The sequence below is a fragment of the Syngnathoides biaculeatus genome, chromosome 4, assembly GCF_019802595.1.
Source record: "Syngnathoides biaculeatus isolate LvHL_M chromosome 4, ASM1980259v1, whole genome shotgun sequence".
In the NCBI taxonomy this organism is placed as follows: Eukaryota; Metazoa; Chordata; class Actinopteri; order Syngnathiformes; family Syngnathidae; genus Syngnathoides; species Syngnathoides biaculeatus.
Window position 1 is genome coordinate 3,340,110 of NC_084643.1, and position 19,560 is coordinate 3,359,669.

Below are 19,560 nucleotides of genomic sequence, written 5' to 3' on the forward strand. Positions count from 1 at the left end.
TATCATGATGCCAGATAGTTTGTGATCGATGACAAGCGCAATGTTATCATCCATCTGAGAAGCTGAAATACTGTACCATCTATATTTGAGTCCAAGGTTTCCCTGCTCCATGCTTCTTCCTTGGTCTTTGTTCTTGTGATATGGGGTCAGAGACCAGATATGAGCACATATTCCCCAGCAATTTGGAAAGTGCTCAAATTACCGTTTTGAAATCTGGAGACTCGACGGCTTGTTAAGTGTTCGGCTGGCCGAGACTCGGTTCAGCGGTGACATGTCACGCGACATAAATGGAAGAAACGTCTGCGTTTAGTGCCAAAATGTAACGTTTGTTGCCTTCACCACCTGTCTGGGAATCGTGACAAAGTCATGCCAAACAGAACCAGAACCTGTTCAGTGGTGGTCTATACTTCTGTGGCATGCACTCAGTTCAACCAAGGAGAGAATAATAAGGGATACATAATCACTCTGTGGAACAAAATAACATAATTTGGGTCAAATAAATGCTTCAGATGTCAAATTGCCTTCCCAATTTACAATTTGGAGCACATGTTTTCAATATTACGTCTGTTGCCAGCCAATCGCAGGGCACATTGAGACAAACACCCGCACTCACAATCACACCTCAGGGCAATTTAGAGCCTCCAATTAATGTTGCATTTTTTTGGGATGTGGGAGGAAACCAGAGTGCCCGGAAGAAATGCAGTGTAAAAAAGGAAGAGGAGGAAAAAGAGGAGTGAGGGAAGCTCCTCCATTAATCAACAGTAAAAATTGTTGTTTCTATGGCGCACTGAGAATATGATTGTGAGCGGTGTTGGTTGTTGTTTGTAGAATTTGTTGGCAGGTTTGTAATCAGCGTTGGTTTGGTTCTCAAACGAGTAGCAGAGGTTGTCGCTGATTGGATGAACCCAAAGACTTCGACCATGGGACTGTGTGATAAAATGATTTGGGCTTTTTTTTTTTTCTCCATCCGAGTAGGACTGTATACAGCCTCATCAGGAATATGAAACAGTTCAAACTTTGGAAAATGACGATTTTGTTGCAGTCCAGACGAAAAGGGACGGTATTATGCAGAACTTTGTAATGAACACCCACATCTTATTATTGTGCTCCTAAAGCTCCTCTGGATTTTCATTCATTATAACGTGCTTATTTTAAGCTGTTACACACATGCACCTACTCACATGGCTTTCCCTCACTTTCTCATCTTCCATCCGTGCTATTCCGCGGCTTCCGCTTCATTCCGACGCTGTGCTGCAAGCGCCGGCGGCATCGCAGGTGGAGGCAGCCATGACGGTGGCGCCTCTGAAGCGCATATGCTCGGGAGCCCCCACGGGAGCTGAGTTGGCCGCCGCGCTACTCGCAGTGAAACGGCAGGAGAGGATCATAACAATTTGTCATTTTCCATTCACGAACTCATAGTTCTGAGGACCGGAGTTCCCGTGTGGAGTTTGCATGGTCTGGGTTTTCTACGGGCACTCCGATTTCCTCCCACGTCCCAAAAAATTGTAACATTGATTGCAGACTTTAAATTTCCCTCGGTGTGATTGTGAGTGCGACTGTTGTCTGGCCCCATGTGCCCTGCGATTGGCTGGCAACCAGTTCAGGGAGTACCCCGCGTCCTGCCCGATGATAGCCGGAAAATGCTCTGGCTCTCCCGCAACCCTCGTGAGGATAAGCAGCTCAGAAAACAGATGGAGTCCCGCAGACTCCATTAAATTTCCAGGAACAGTGACGTAATTGTAAGTAAAGCCACATTTCTTCATATTTGGCTGATAACACTCTTATTGACACCTCCTAAAGCAGGGGTGTCAAACTCAATTTTGTCGCGGGCTACAATGTAGTTACGATTTCCCTCAGACCCCCATACCTGTCAACTCGTACGGTTTAGCCATAGTTCATACGGATTTTGTGTTGAATCTTACGTATACGGCCGTATATCACAAATCATATGGATTCTGAAAATCCCCGATTTAGAGTTGGTGAAGAAAGTTACACACAAATACAATTCTGAACACATTAATGCCACTAAATAGAGTTTGATAATTAGACGTTAACTTCAGATATGATCATTATGGAGATCTACAATAAAATTCATTCTGTTATTTTGACATATAATTAGCTTCGGTATGTTACAATGATTTTTTTGCTCTATAAGGATTTTTTTGGTAGTTTATACAGGTTGGCGCTCCGAAAAGTTGACAGGTACCGACCCCGTTATGACTGTGAAGCCATGAAAATCTTTCTCCTCATCATATTTACACATTACACGCTAGTTTTGGAATCAGAAACCAAGCACAATATGTTTTTCAACTATTGCTTATATTTGGTCACGCAAAAATGCTTGCAATATCTCAACTTCATCATTTGTGATGTGACACTTTGAAAATTTTGGTACAAATTGCCACAATAATCATGGAAGTTGATATACGTGATTTGCCTTTGCTTGCGACATAAAATCATGCGGCGGGCCGGATCTGGCCCCTGGGCCTTGAGTTTGACACCTGTGCCCTAAAGTGTCGTCAGCGAGTTTTAAGCTTCTTCCCTGGAGACGCTCATTTCAGCCTACACTGTGACCACCTGCACTGACCCTTTGTTTTAGCCTAATTGAAACGTTTACTCTTTATTATTTGAAAATGGCGGTAAATGCCCCACATTGTTGTGAAAGCCTCTTAAATTAGAGCTGGCTGTCTAAAACTTCAGTATTATTTCAAATGCATCATCGTGGCGTACAAAGGCAATTATAAAAATGTCGTACCTCCGGGAAATAAAAAGTAAATGGCCAATTTTAAACGTTCTAATCAGAGAAGAACTGCATGATGGCGCTAGCAGTGTGATGGCTCACTACAAGATTGCGCTCATCAAGTACGATATTTGCTCATCAGGAATAATCACGCGGAATGGAAAAAAAATGCAAGATGACTTCAGATGTGGCTCTTTGTTGCTGTGTTTGTTGTACGTGTGACGCGTGGTCGTCAGCCTTGGGAATATCGCGTCGACTCGCCCGCTAATGACGACGAGCACGTGGACGTTTTTGTCCAGCCGTCGTTTCCGCACAGACGGGACTGTGGACGTTTGCGTGCTTTTGCCGCAAAGAAAACGAGTCTAATGGTAGTTTTCCTCTCAGGAAACAAACGTTTCGCCTTTGCTCTTGTATTCATTGGGCGACCTCCGTTTTTGGCATGAGCCATCGATGCACATGCTTCATTGTCTCAATCAGAGCGCCTATTGAAGTGCTTTCCTGTTAGGGAAATTGGCATCAAATGATCTTGTTTAAGTACCCCTGAGTCCCAGAAGGTTTTTTTTTTTTTTTTTTTTTTTTTTTGAGAAGATCCTGATCCTTATAAAACCTGATTAGAATATGGTTTGGCTTAATTAAGGTTTTTTTTCCCTTCTCCCTCATTCCATCTATCTTTGTGTAATCAAATTACAGATGGTGATTTTGCTGTTACCATCAAAGGAAAATGTAACTGCTCCCTTGAGAGGGCCGGGGGTGGTGGCGGGGGTGGGCGGTGGGCGGGCGGGGGGGGGGGTTTGGGGGGGTGTTCGCAGGATCTGATATTCGTCACAGCTGCCCACCCACCACCTCCTCTACCCGCTGGTCTCGCCTTCCCAAAGCCGTTGTTCAGGAGTTTGAACAGATGTCTGAGCAATCGAAAGGCTTCGGCCGCAACATTCTGCGCTGTCCAAAAGCGATCGACAGCTACACGTTGTGTTTCTGTTTGTGAAATTCACACTTATATATATAATATATATAGTTAGCTAATGATTGGCTGATTGTATCTTTTCTGCTCTATGTTTTTTTTTAACCCCAAGCTGTCAAAGTCAAAATGCAAAAGGTACGAAAACCTTCCAGTGTACTCAGCTGCATTTACACCCAAACTAGCTTTCAATTTCAATTTCATATTTTATTTACGAAATGAGTTTCCTCCGCAGGGTGTCCCGGCTCTCCCTTAGAGATAGGGTGAGAAGCTCTGTCATCCGGGCGGGGCTCAGTGTCGAGCCGCTGCTCCTCCGCATTGAGAGGAGCCGGATGAGGTGGCTGGGGCATCTGATCCAGAACTCCGTGGTGAGGTTGTTCCGGGCATGTCCCACCGGAAAGAGACCCCAGGGACGACCCAGGACACGCTGGAGAGACTATGTCTCTCGGCTGGCTTGGGAACGCCTCGGGAACCCTCCGGAAGAACTGGAAGAAGTGGCTGCTGAAAGGGAAGTCTGGATATCCCTGCTGAAGCTACTTCCCCCGTGACCCCACCCACATACTGGATGGCAAGGTGGTTCAGCTGGTAAAGCGTTGGCCTCACAGTTATGAGGATCTGGGTTCGATCCCAGTCCCCGTGCCTACGTGGGTTTCCTCCCGGCACTCCGGTTTCCTCCCACATCCCAAAAACATGCAACATTAATTGGATACTCTAAATTCCCCCTAGGTGTGATTGTGAATGTGACTGTTTGTCTACATGTGCCCTGCGATCGGCTGGCAACCGGTTCAGGGTGTACCACGCCTCCTGCTCGTTGACAGCTGGGATAGGCTCCAGCACTCCCCGTGTCCCTCCTGAGGATAAGCGGCAAAGAAAATGGATGGATGGATTTTCACATACACTGTGACTTCACAACTCACCCCTTTGAGAAAATGAGGTACCACAAGGTCCTGTTTCCAGTACCTGCGCAGGCTGTGTCGTAAAACCATATGGGTAACATTGACCGGGACCCAGTGTTTGCCCAAAAGTAGGAATATTACAAATTATGATCATCTTTGTACTCACAAATTGACAGTGTGAATTCTGTAGCTATTTAAGTGAACGCACATCCGATACTAGCAGAATATTTTAATTTTGTCAAAATGGCAACGCGGTGCCTTTCTGCCATTTAATGGAAAAACAGTTTTGCATGTCACTATACGTCGCTGGCGTAGATGGGTAGACTACAAAACACACTGGTACTCTATTACTTGAAGACTCAAGGTACAGTATTTGACAGCAACAAAGCTGCTTTCAAGCAACTTCATTTTGCGTGATATCTTTTGATCAGCAGGCAACAGTTCATACGCGAATTTGAACATGCGTTGCATTCTGCTGTGGTTCAAAAGAAGAACGTTCTATAAAGGTCAGTTGCGTCCTTAAATCTTGCAGCCCATTTCCGGGAATGGACTGAGAACGCATTTCAGCTGCATGTGGACCTCAGACTTAATTAAGAGCAAACGGCGGAGGACCCCCTCATATCAGTTCCTATCGTCCTCCCTCCCAGCGCTTCGGCTCTTTCTGCTCCTTTGTCTTTCTTTCAAAGTTTTCCAAGCGATGAAAACTTCTTCGGGCTGACACCCACTTTTCTGTCGGCGTGTCGAACATCTGAGGGCCCTCTTGCGCAGACAACTGATTGGAACCATCAAGAGCTGCTCTTCAGCTCCAACCGCCCTAAGAGAACATAAAGGGCAAAAATGCAATTCAAGCACTTTTTCTCCTCCGAGATGAGACCCATATTAGTGTCAACATCTTGTCGTCCTCTTTCACATCTTCTTCCCTTTTTTTTGCACTCGCCGTCTAAATTCAAGCACACCATCTTTCCTGATCTACCGCCGCACGGCGTCTGTGCTCCTTCTTGATGCTGTCGTCTCTCAGGAAGAAACAACCTTTAGCTGTAAATTGGCCCATTTCTCACATTTCATTTTGAAAAGTTGCAGCAGGTAGAGAGACAGAAGTCGGGGAGAACCTGCTAGCCCGGCGCATTAGTCGAACAGAATTCATTAGCGGAGCTGCCTCCTTGATGCGGCGGAATGACAGTTTTCCCCCCCGGCGGTGTTTTCCTGTATTGAGTTTCGACTCGCTCCTTTCGTTTGTACACAAAGTCTTACATTGCGGTGTTGAAAGGGAACGAGAAAACGCAGTTCACGCAGACCATTTTTCCAGCCGGCTCAGTAGTTTCTTAAGTGAAGAAAAATAATCTCTATTTTCTGCAACTGTGTAAGTCCATAAAAGCATAAAATTAGATATCTGTGAAGCATAAAATCAATTCTGAGCCCTCTACCCAAGGTCAAAGGATATTTCCAAAGCAAGCCATTAGCGTCTTGTTTGACATAGAACGTTAATTCCTGGTAAGAAGTGTGGAATTACTGTCACGCGCCAGTCCAGCTCTGGAGCCTCTCTCGGTCTCCCAGGATCGATTATGAATTTAACATATTGTTGTGGTGCGATGCGTGCAATATTTGAGCCTTTTTTTTTTTAAGCGGTGGTCGCTGTGGATTTTGCTGTTGCAGTCATTTTCCTGACACGTTTTTTTTTTCTTTCCCCACTTTTTGGCGGTTGGCGATTAGTGGAGGGGGGGCTGGGGGATAAGCCCAGCAGCCAATTGCATTCGTATCCCGGCCCCGCCATCGACTCCTCGCTGTCTGCGGGCCTCTCCCCGGTCCAATTTGTCACGAGACCACTCATTGAGATTGCCGTCGTCTTTAGCGGGGGGGGGGGGGGGGGGTGGCGTGCGCCCTTCGAGAGGACTCATTACAGCAATTGAGATGAAAAGGGGAAAATGCAGATGATCCTTAATCTCCTTTGAGCTGTCTCACCTCCTCCTGCATTTCCTCGCCTCTTTATCTCGTGATCCTTTTTCCCTTTTATTCAAGGTGCCATTGACCTCTCAATTTTTCACCCCTCGAATGTTTGCGTTTCAAATCGGCCCGTTTTAAAATTTAACATCTAACCATTGCGAACTTCTTTCTCCACTTCCTCGTCCTCAAGTGCATTGTTGCTACCTCACCTAACCCTCGTAAATATGTAGGCCAGTGCGGGCTTTTATTAGTTTGTGTTTTGTAATTATTGCCTCTCCCGAGCAAAGCCAGATTAGCTTTTATTCCTCCTCCTCGGTTAATTGAAAACTGTTATGACTGGTTACAGTCAGGAGTTGCTCTCCTTTTAGGAATCGAGGCCCGGCCGGTCCGATCTCGGCAAACCTCAGCAACCTTCCCCCCCTCCCCGTAAACCGAAAGCCCCTTTTTTAAATGGGCACCAGTCTAAAGGCTGGGAAATGAGGTGAAGTGTGCCGACTGACCGACCTTCAATACCGCGACGTCCTCCCTATCAGAATCTGACAGCCCGCAAAAAAAAAAAAGCCTCGAACGGAGTGTCGTAATTGTAAATTCACTTGGAAATCAGAAAGTAGAGGAAGCATTCGAGGTTCTGGCCCGCCTGGTTTTCATGCATGGAAGATATGAGATCACCATTTGAGCTTTTAGCCTGACTTCTACCCAATAAATCACAGTCGCAGTGCTTACACCTAATCCCTAATTCGGACTGGATGGCGGGAGAACAGTTTTAACTCGGCTTGGAAAAACTATCAGCGGAGGGCTGATAATTGTAAATTCTGTATTTCTGACTGCTGGTTCAGATCTTCAGAAGAGTGTCTTTGGGGTGCTATTTTTTTCTCCATTCGCTATCTGATCTTGTGTTGTTACTCGAGGATAGTCGAGCAGAATGTGCGGAGACTCGTTGGAAACAAAGTCCTCCGTGTTGCCTCTGGACATTTTCCCCCCATCGAGAAGCTAATTTTATGCAACCAATCATCATGCCTTCGGAACGGGGGGGGGGGGGAGAAAAGATTTTATCTTTTGGATCCAGCTTAAACGAGTGGGGGGAAATTGAGTGGAAACTTTTGCCATCATAAAAACAAGCAGCGCGCCATCATGGGAACATGTTTTTCTGTCAGTCCCAGTTATGATTTTTTCCAAAGAGACTCCTTAAGTGTTAGTTTTTTTCATTTCAGAGAGAGAGGAGAGACACTGACACTTCATCTGAGAATAATATATACTATATATTTCTATGTATGTGTCTGTTAGTCCTATAGGGCATCTTGAGAGTAAGCGTACATTTTCCCGAGCGTCACAGCCACCATCCTTCATTTTCTTGAGTTTTCCGCACCATCGTTCCTTTGTCAAATTTCCGGACTTTTCCGAGACCCCTTTAGGCACTGCCGTTGCTTGGTTTCACCACGGTAACACACCTCTACGTTCCACCATAACCTTGACATGTCTGTTGACATGATTTTTTTCCCGATGATTTCCCATTCTCATCCTATATCCATATTTTATGGCATCACATGACTGTGATTTGTGTCAGACTTCCAGAAACGGGATGCGCAATGAACGGCTCTGTGTCAGAAAGCAGCAGGCTGAATATTAGCACTGGGTGTTTTTGCAAATGTTTACAGATTCTTTTTATTCAAATTAGCCTAGAATCTTGGCTCCGGTTCCAGAGGGCGCAGGGAGCGGCCCGAAGTGGACACCTGCTCCATTAACCCCACATGGCGTGCTCGGGTGGAATCTCTTAGGAGGAAATGTCAGTCAGCGTTTGCACCATTTATGTTTGCCTTTGTTTTTGTGCTTGTGGCCCGGGAGAGCGTGGAAATACCGAACAGAAGGAAAGTTGGATGGACCCTTTTAGCAATATATTACTTGTTCTATGAAGCTGTAGGTTGATTTAATTGAGTCAAACAACAAAGCTGAACTTGAGCAGAAAGTTGACCTTCTACAGAGTTCAAAGAGGATTTGACTAATTGCTCGGTCGCCTGGGATACGTAGCAAAGATATCCAGTAGATGGAATACTACTTAATCGTGCTTCACCATTCTTAATCAAGTCTCGTCCCACTTTTCTCCACTTTTCTGGGTCACCTCCAGAAACTGCATCTGTATCTGTTTGTTTTGGTTCTTGCACAAGATAATGCTGACCTGCCCCCCATCACCACACACACAACTCAAGCTGTTTTTTATAGTGGAGTAGTAGTCTTTGTGCAATAATATTTGGGAGTAACATTTTAACAGGAGGTGAATCAATTAATATCATCGTCTGCAAGTCTGCAAACAAGTCTAATCATCTCAATGTTTCTCATTTTTCTCATTGATGTTTGTGTACAAAAACTGTTGCATTTACACTTGTATCTGATTCCCATTTTTTTCTTCCCCTGAACGTATTTGAAACAGCATTTTCATAAAATGCCAGGTGTGTTGTGCTAAAAATATTAGCTTTTTTTTTCTCAGTGTAGCCATGATTTCAAAATAGTTTGTATAATTCTTCAGCATTAGAAATCCAACAGCGAAAAGAGAAGTATGACTTGAAATGTCCTTACAATTTGCAAAAACAACGACGAAAACCCACAATTTGAATGGTTCCTTTAAACGGCTCGTACATTGAATGGCAGGCAGCATGTGCTGTTTTTCGGTCTCCCATACCCTCATTCCAGTTGTCCCTGAGCCTTTGAGTCCTCGCTTGGTCTGGGGCCCTCTCTCGTCAGTCGGTAACCTCCGTCGAAAGCAACGAGTGACGGGCCTCACAAGTGTCCTCCCTGCCAAACATCCTCACAGATGATTTGTGACAATGAGGATTTTACGCTCGGCCGATTGTGCCTACCGTACTTTCTCGAGTATAATGTGTCCTGAAGTATAATGCGCACCCCCAAAAGTTGACCTAAAAAACAAACAAACATCTGGAAAACCCTTCTACCAATGTACAATTCGTACCATCAATTTTCTGCTACCTAGATGCTCAAAATATTGGGAATTATTTGTATTTATATTATGTTCTCCCGCTCCATTCAGCTCCAATCCGGAGGAGCTTTCACTTTGGCGTCAGGTGGCTATCAAAACAACGTGAGCTCAAACTACGTAGAAATAAGCGTAATGGGCACATTTTTAAAAAAGCGAGCATTTCAATTGTGTGTGCTCTCCCGTTTCTTTTTTTTAATGTCCCCATGAAGCTTGTACTACGTAGTTTGACCTCACGTTGTTTTGATACCCATCTGAAGCCGCTGAGGCGAGCTATCGTTGTTTTGGACTGCGACCCTACATTCAGGTTGGTGGCGTTATCTGCACGAGTGATGACAATTCTTTTAAAAGCAGCTGCACAACTAGCCGTTGTAGTCGGCATTTTTTGTCTTGGTTTAAGTTAAAGCAAACTCACGGGCAGTCGTTTCTGATCTTTGGTGCAGGAGCAACAAACATGCTACGCTAACGATTGTAAAATGCAAGCTCCCCGAGGAGGTCATAGTGTTCATGTTGGGGGCGCACATTACCGTAGTAAAAATGTGTAACATAAGACATCAAATATCATATAGAAATGTATATGTATACTTTTTTATGACTCTGTATAAATGTCTTCTACTGTACAATGTGATTGTATTTTTTATTTTTCATTCATACTTAAATATAATGCGCTCTATTAACTTTGTGAAAATATTTTGGGAAAAATGTGCGCATTATTTTCGAGAAATTGGGGTATGTGTTGAGTGTTCCAGTTTCTTTTGAATCTTGAATTTTTGCTGCCGAATTGTCTGTGGGTTTTTGCGCAGTGATTTCTCTTCCTGTAATTTCACTAGGAAAGAACAAGCGTGTGCAAATCTGTGCCATTGCCTTCTCCAGACTAATCCTCAGCTGAATTGCTATCACACGAGTCTCGTGTTAAATGTTTAATGCCGGTGGATGTAGAAGATTGCCGTATACTTGTCCCGATTAAATATTTAGTGGCGTCTGACGGATGCGTACGGACACTGCTCGCAGTATGAAGTGTGGGAACATAACCGACTTCCGGCTCTCTTAGTTGCCGGGGACTCCCACGCAACAGAGGAGAACGGCCGCGACGCAGTCTGGGAGGTGAGAGAGTAGGTTATATTTAGCCGCGTCCTTCCAGACGTACCCTACTTCATCGCTTTATGGCATATGCCTCTCCCCCAGGACCAGTTTTGTCCTTTTTATTTTGGTGGACACAAGAGGTTGCTAAAACAAACCTGAATCACATGTCGGCACGCAACTCGGAGACTTGTGCTTCATAGTTTGACTTGATGCTAAAAGCAAATGCTGCCAATTCCGGAACACTACGAAATGGAGGATGCATTTGCCAAAAAAAAAAATGCGTTGCCAGCTTCAGTCGTTGCTCTTCAAAGGAAAGATACTGAAGGTCATTCAGTTTCCAGGTGGAAAATCCAGCGAGGCATCATAGTTTCAAAAGGCTGGCTCCAATTCATGTTTGAAAATCAAAGTGGCAATCAAATAACTCAAGAGGTCCCAATCCATTTACCTGTCATCTGGTGTGTACTTTACAAAGATCTCGCAGTGCTCCTTGAGATGTTCTGTAGCTTTCTTTGACTGCTCGCTATATGAGTTAATCAATGTGGAAAATATACTGTATCTATTTTTGGTCCTGTGGCTGCCTAGGACATCAATTGCATTCATGTATTTTCCATGTGGATTACAAAGATTTTATGCTACTTTTAGCATTGGCAACAGAGCGGATTTAGACAGCTCTGTTACAGAAATACTAGGATACAAAATAATGTTTTACTACGGGCTGCTTCAGCTAGAAGGTGTTGCATTTTAAACGAAAAAAAGTTCTCTCTTTTAGAAAGATGTTTCAGTGCCAGTTCTAAAAACCACACAGTAGACACCTAATTCATCATTACACTCGACACCCGTTCGGAGGTTTTATATTGCGGCAAATCGACTGCTTGCTTTTTTTAAAAAAAACCTCATTTTACGAGTAAGGCTGTGGTGTTGGTGTGGGATGCATGAAATTAAATTCCATTCAGTTCAGCTGGACCAACTGTAACATTCCAAAGCTCTCCGGGACGAGTAACCCTGATAATGAACAAATAATCGAACAAGACGGAAGACAAAGCATTCAACTAAATCCACTGAACTAATTGAGATGATAAGACAGCGGTGGGTAGAAGATGAATTCCAGGTGAGAGAACACATTGTTGCTTAGTCATGGGAATCATGTAACAGAGACGAAATTTTTTTTAAAGAAAAGCGCAAAGATGTGAAAAAATAAATAAATCAGCAGTCCAAACGGGAACTGTGACATTTGCAGAGCTGGCTCAGCCTCGCTGGCTGGATTGTTCTAAGGGGCTGACAGTACGCAGAGATGTATTCTTTAAAGCACTTCTGGCAGAAATGATAGAAAAAAAACTCGGCAGACCATCAGTGACTGAAAACCGAAGCCCCATCAAACTAGGTCTTTAGTCATGGGAGGGAGTTGATACCATAGTTTGTTTTTGTGTGTGCTTAAGCTTGAAATAACAAATCTTGATGACATGACAGTGAAACATAACCCTGACTTCTGTAATGATGCTCTCACGTAGATCTGAACAAATAAAGCAGGAGAATTATGAATGATGAAGAATAACAGTAAACCCAATACCTCAGTTCTCAAGCCGCTTGGAAGTTAGAATCTTTTGAAGGGACCGATCAATTGGCCGCACAGAACTTCACACACTTGCAGTTCTATGTGGCCTGGAAGTGTCAGATCTTCACCCGGCGTAGTCGCCAAGGCATGGACAGAGAAACTGGGAACCTCTCGCTCGCAGACATGTTTTCGACGTCTGATGACAGAAGATCTACTGGCTTTTGTGATTTGAAATTGATACGTGGATGCACTCCAGAAACCCAACTGTTTTCATTCAAGCGATTCAAAATTCAGTTTTCCACGATGGACCTTTGATGCTTAAGCCCACCACTACTTTTCATAAGTCACTATGACGGCAACCCGGGTCTCCGTTGAATACAATCCTCGCTTCTTTGCAGCAGTGCAGCATTACAGACGCTGTGATTTGCAAAAAGTCAAGGTGGCGAAAAGGTCAACTCGGAGATACAAAAGAGGAGTAAGGGGGGAGCATGAAAGCGGGAGCTAAAATCGCAATCCACATGGGGAAGGCAGTCCGGCTGCGAGATCCCAAACATCTGCACCCTGCAACTGGAGAGATAACAAGACCAGCGCTAGTCCAGCTGGAGAGCAAGCCCTCTGGGTCAAGTCAGGAAGACAAAAGTAGCGAAACTGACTGAGCCCCGTCTGCTTTCTGCTTGGACGGCCCACAAAGGGATGTGGAGGATTGATCGCAGGAGGGGAAGACCTCCACAGCAAAAACCCCGGAAGCTGCAGCCACATTACGGGCCACTGTCAAAGCTGCTCGAGAAAAGCTCAAGGGATGAAAGGAGAGTCTATTGGTGTGATCTGTGCCTTAGCTAAAATCATGCCACATGATCCGAGGAGATGTTTGGATCCCTACTCGGGCTGTGGATTGCGTTCATATCCCCGTAAAAGCTGCCAAACTGCGAAAATGTAGGTATGTTCAAAAAGAAATCTGTGAGCTGCGGAGCTATGAAAGATGGACTTGCGGCCTCGTGCAAAATACTTTCATGACTGTCTGTGGATTCTTTACAAACTCCCTGAGGTTTGTGGTCGTACTATTATGCTATTTTCATTGTGTGGTACTCTCGCAATGTGTTTTTTCAGCGTAGCCTTCGAGTCGTTCAGTCGCTGCTTTTCATTAGCCAAAGCACATTAAGAACCAGCACAACGTTTTGAAAAGCGCTCTTTGAGATCTTACAGACGGCGCTGAAATTGTAGAGACGCAGAGTGAGCACATGCTCGTTAACAGGCAATATTTACAGGACATAACACTCGAGTCCCGTGGATGGGTGATCTGCGATGCTGATTTGTAATTTATTTATTTTTTTTTTAGACGTATGTATTTATTTGGGCGGCATGGGGGCGCGGCTTTGGAGCGTCGCCCTCACAATTCTGAGGACCGGTGTTCTAATCTTGTCCTCGCCTATGTGGAGTTTGCATGTTCTCCCCGTGCCTGCAAAACATGCAGTCAATGGAGACTCTAATTTGCCCGTAGGTGTGATGATGAGTGCGAATGTTGTCTGTCTCTACGTGCCCCGCAATTGCCTGGCAACCAGTTCAGGGTGTACCCCGCCTCTTGCACGATGACATCTTGGATAGGCTCCATCACTCCCGCAACCCTCGTGCGGATAAGCGTCTCAGAAAATGGATGGATGCATTTATTTGTATGGTAGGATCAAATGGAGGCATTTGGGATGGATGGCAGTTGGGATGGAACAGTTGGCAGAAGGTGTCTGGTGTTCTATGTGACAGAAGAGTCTCCGTGAAGAATGAAGATTCACCAAAGTAAAACAGAATATATGTGCGTAAATGAGAGGGAGGAGGGAGAAGAGTGAAGCTCCAGGGAGAAGAGATAGCGAGGGTGGATGACTTCAAATAGTTGGGGTCAACAATACAAAGCAATGGTGAGTGTGGTAAGGAAGTGAAGAAACGGGTCCAAGCGGGTTGGAACAGTTGGCGGAAGGTGTGTGGTGTTCTATGTGACAGAAGAGTCTCCGCTAGGATGAAGGGCAAAATTTATAAAACAGTGGTGAGGCCGGCCATGATGTACGGATTAGAGACGGTGGCACTGAAGAAACAACAGGAAGCAGAACTGGAGGTGGCAGAAATGAAGATGTTGAGGTTCTCGCTTGGAGTGAGCAGGTTGGGTAGGATGAGAAATGAGGTCGTTAGAGGGACAGCCAAAGTTGGATGTTTTGGAGACGAGGTTCAAGAGAGCAGACTTCGATGGTTTGGACATGTCCAGAGGCGAGAGAGTGAGTATATTGGTCGAAGGGTGCTGAGGATGGAGCTGCCAGGCAAAAGAGCGAGAGGAAGACCAAAGAAAAGGTTGATGGATGTTGTGAGAGAGGACATAAGGACAGACAGTGGGTGTTAGAGAGGAGGATGCACGAGATGCGGCGACCCCTAACGGGACGAGCCGAAAGGAAAAAGAAGACAAAGAAGAAGATGGAGTCATCATAACTGCTCAGTTTGTAGTCTGCTCTTTGCCCAAATTCAGCTCTGATAAACTCCAGCATTGGAATTTGATGGATTAATAGGTAACAATATAATAATATAATGAATATAACAGTAGTTATGGCGTATGAGGTCAGTTAATAGCATTCCTAAATCCTAAAGGTCCTGAAAGGCACGCAATGTGAATGTTTGTGAGGGTCTGTGTACGAGTCCGAGATGCAAATGCGTTCAGGTTGTAGCATGAAAGCGCTACAATATTTCTCCATTAAGCTTGAGTGCTGCTTCTGCTCTCTCCGTTGTTGAATTCAGTGCCTTTGAGGGCGAGACCACATCCAGCAAATGACGGTGGCAGTAGCTCATCTTCGGAAGCAGGGGGTTACTGTTTGGGTCCCGACAAGAAAAAATGCAACTAGTTGTTTGAAGAGGTGCTACTCTCGTCGTGACGATTGATGAAGGCAACCGTTCCTCCTCGCCGCTTCTCTGTGCAGCAAAATTAGATTGTCAAACTGCTCTTGGCACACTTTTCAAGATGTATAAAATCAGGTGTGTTCATTAGCAGGTTTTGGGTCTGATTCCGGTTGGTGGGCCATTTTGGATCTGACCAAATTCAGACATTTCAGAACAAATTCTTTTTGTGTTTGGGCCGAAATTTGGCGCACCTTGCTGAGCGGCTAAAGGCAGGCTGTAGATGTATGAAGGAAGTGTCAAGTGTGCTTTCATGGCTTGGTGGTTTTTAGCTATAATGCGATTGTGAGACTTGTTGAGATGGATTTGCTGGTGGGGGTGGGGGGTGGGTGGGGCGGGGGTGGGGATGTGCCAATCAAGTTTGAACTGGCAGACAACCAACTCGCACCTGCCACTCCATTTCTTCTCCGTCTTTCAGATGATTACTGACTGCAATCAAAAATTCTAATTATATCTCGTTCTCTATCAAGCCGGATTTGTGCATATTATTGGATCTTTATTTTTAATTATTATTATTTTTCTATGTTGGCTCCCATTCACTTGGCGCGTACGATCCGCCAGCTCGGCGTCACTCACCGATTCCGCCCACACGCCTCCGCCCGCCCGACTTTCGGTCAGCGAGATTGCGCGACGCCGCCGACCGAGAGCAAGCCGGCGGGGCGGCAGACGTCGGCCTCGCATCGACGCCTCTTATTGAAGAAAAGCGATGAATATTTACCGGCCGCGCTCCTCGGAAAAGCAACGCATTAGCAACAGATTTAGCGCGGCATGTCATTGACTTAGCTGAGGTTTACCCAATCGAAATGCGCGCAGGACTCGGGACTGCTAAAAAGAAGGATGACTTTTTCAAATGAAAGGCAGGAATCCAATGTTGGAATAAATGAGTGGTAAAAGCAATCCTCTAAAGCAATCTATAGTCGAGGGGGGGGGGGTATGGGGGGAGGAGGGGGCATACCACAGTCTGAGCAGTTTCCCCTCAGCATTAGCGGTCTTGTGTGGGATGCTGTATAATCTACCTGCCAGATTAAGATGACATGGTCATTGTCTCGAAGAGAGAATTGAATTATGGTGTGTGAAGGGGCTTTAAATAAGATTAGAGAGAAAGCGCTCATCCGGCGTGCCGGCGATGTGCAAAGTCAGGGGCTTGGCGACACACACGTGCTCACACATTCATGGGATTTCAACTGTTTTGCATACTCTTAATCACCGCAGCACAATGGATGGCGATGAACCCCTCGCAAATGCACATGCATAGGGGCCGACTGCACCGGAGTTCACCCATATTTATGCATCCAAAGCCCGCTGAAATACATATTTATTTATTCATAGGGTTGACTCCGCGTTCCCTTTCCCCACCCATCACGTTTACTGCCTTTACTTGGTGGAGTTCTTGGACGCGAGTGCTGCATCTGGGCTAATCCTCAGGTGGTGTGTGTGTGTGTGTGTGTGTGTGTGTGTGTGTGTGCGTGGGATCATTTTAACAAGTCTGCGGTACACTAAGTGCGTGTATCTGCTCTGTTTAACCACAGATAATCTCCTCACAAAGGGCTAAATTCTCAAGCTCTTGCTTCTCCATATTTACACTTAACCTCTCCCCTTGCTTGTTCCTCCTCGGGCGACGTGCACGCCGGAGTACGCAGTGATATTGGCCGCATTCCATGCAAATTTCGATTGTCTGTGCGGGTTGCCAGTCTGTGCTGTGATCAGTTCCTTTCCTGCGGGTACGTTCATCGCGGAATATAATGTTGTGCTTGTGCGAGTGTTGTGTTTTCCCTGTGGCAAAATAATACGTGGAGATACTCTGCAGCCGCCTGCGTGCATTTTATCACCATTGATCATCAGATGATAGAATACACATGCTTGAACAATAGCGATGATATCAACGAGTCATAAATGTCTATCCAGTATTTTCCATCATATCAGATCCCCGATGTGTGTGTGTGTGTTGTGTTGTTTGTGTGTACGTGAGTTGAGGGTGGGCGAAAACGGATTTGAATCAGCAGATGGAGTGTATTTGCATTAGCTGGGAGGGTGGGGGGTGTGGGGGGGTGTGCAAACGCAGACGGAATCATTCTGGTGCGCAGAGCCGCCACCAGGTTGCTTCTCACTGGGGAAGAGCTGAGCCGGGACAGCCGGTCTGGAAATGAGTTTGGGGGGGGTGGGGGGTGGACGGGACCAAAGTCTAGCCTGTCTAAGGTGATTAAGATCATCCGTGTGTTATTAAGCAGTAACAATGGGATCAGTGGCCATTACAGGCGTCTCTATTCAAACAAACAAATAAACACATCCTATGATGCCATTCTCCACTTGTGAGGATATTTTTTTTCTTATTAACTTTATAGGTATCCAGTCATCAATCCATTTTTTGAGCTGCTTTTCCTCACGAGGGTCGCGGATGGCAATCCCAGCTGCCATTGGGCAGGAGGCGGGGCACACCCTGAACTGATTGCCAGCCAATCACAGGGCACATGGAGATAAACAGCCACACTCATAATCATATCTCGGTGCAATTTAGAGTGTCCAATTAATGTTGCATGTTTTTGGGAGGTGGGAGGAAACCCGAGTGCCCGGAGAAAAGCCACGCAGGCACAGGGAGAACCTGCAAACTCCACACAGGTGGGGCCGGGATTTGAACCCCGGTCCTCAGAACTGTTAGGCCAACTCGCTACAGCTTCTCCACTGTGGCGTTGTAGGTATAGTTGAAGAAAAAAAATCTAAAATGGTTTAATTTCCAAACAATACAATAATTCCAGACCACCTCACGATTGGTTAAAGCAGTCAAATAGTTATTGTTGTACATAAAGATGCATAAACCTCCCCCTACTGTTAAACTCTTGGACTTTTTATACACTTAAATAATCACAATGTTAACTACATAAATTCACCATTGAAGTTGATAACGATGATGAATGTTCTGAAGATCCAGGAAGAGTACAAAACACTGCGACTGTCGCCTTTGTATTCTTTTCATCCGTCTTTATGTACAAGGCCGCAGATTCATTCATTCGCAGATTTCATTACAACAATTTTTTATTTTTTTTTACCTTCCTTCAACATATCGAGAAATTGCAATTTTTTTCTGCAAGGTTAGCATTTTCATCAGCCGCTTAGGCAAATTGCCAGACACCTTAGAAGGCACAAAAACATTTGGCCGGCGTTGTAGGGATTGAAATAAAGGATAAGTGGGAACTTTTACAAGTACTGTACACCAGAGTAATAACACTATCTGTAGCGCGCAATATGAAGTGGACAAAATGTCGGCGAGATTCAAAGAATAATGCTTTTCTAAGCTAATTGTCACGGACCAAATGCAGGACTTCGAGGCAGAGGCATAGTGTTCAATGTGGTTTATTCCGGAAACTGGGTCATACACGGTGGAGCAGTCCGACAAGGCAGAGGCAGAGAAACGCTAGGCTAGGCGGGATCCAAAAGACATACAGCAAGGTCCGAAGACTCTGGGGCAAACTCACAAACTAAAGGGCACAGAATCGCTGTGAGTAGGGATACTTTAACTTACGCGTAGAAGTGGAGAGTCCCACAGACAGTGAATGCAACTCACTAACAAAAGCAACGAACTGGCAAATGGCAGTGACAAAAACTCCAACTTAAATGCCTGTCAGCAGTCCGAATGTGAAACAGCTGCAACCGGTGACAGGTGTCACCGCCCAGAGGAGCGGCCTGGCCACGCCCCTCTTGGCAGTGGCCAAGCCTTGCTCATGACACTAATGGTAGCCCAGGAAACAGCAGCGTGTGAGCTCTTGTTCTACACAATGCAAAATAATAATAATAATAATAATAACAACCTGATGAAATCCAAATTTGAAGTTAAAAAGAAAATTGTGACGCTCTGAACCCGCAGTTGGTGAGGCGTGACGTAGCGAGGGACCACACTGGCTTTCGGGTAGAATTTCGTCATAGAGGTCAAATTGAAACCGAGAATGAACTCAAACCTTGACAGACACGTGAACTTAATTGGAACTTCTAAACTTTGACCAACTGTTCATTTCAGTACTTTTTCTTATTGAAAACCTTTTTAAAAATGCCGAAATGACTTCAAATTTTGGATCCATAAATGGGTATTTAATCACTCCCCTTAGTCATGCTTGTCACATTTTGACAGAGGTGAAACGGAGAAGAGTCACGGAAAGGCACTGAATTGGACGACGACAATAACAAAACAGCCCCTGTTGACATTCTGACATTCAGGTCTTTGTTCGAGACCCGCAAGTTGTGCAAAAGTTCTGAAATGTTGAATAGTTGGACTGGTGCACTCAAAGATTTCGAGGTAGTTGTAGCGCGTTTCAGGTTCATTCTGAAATTAAACCCAAAAGGTGAATATCCCCAATTTTTTGATGAATTGTTCAGGACTTGTTAAGGATCTTATTAGGGCTCTCAAGACTTACCTTTAATATGCTTGGGTTCTTTCTTACATATTCTTTTCAGCTTTCTTTTCTCAACTATCTTGCTTGGGGAGTCTCG

The 19,560-nt window shown here is 45.1% G+C and overlaps 1 protein-coding gene across 4 annotated transcripts in view; it reads left to right on the forward strand.

Moving 5' to 3' along the window:
- The window catches only part of LOC133499229 (tetratricopeptide repeat protein 28-like), a 207,264-nt gene that overhangs the window by 77,619 nt on the left and 110,085 nt on the right, over positions 1 to 19,560 (forward strand). The gene's annotated exons all lie outside the window — the stretch shown is intronic.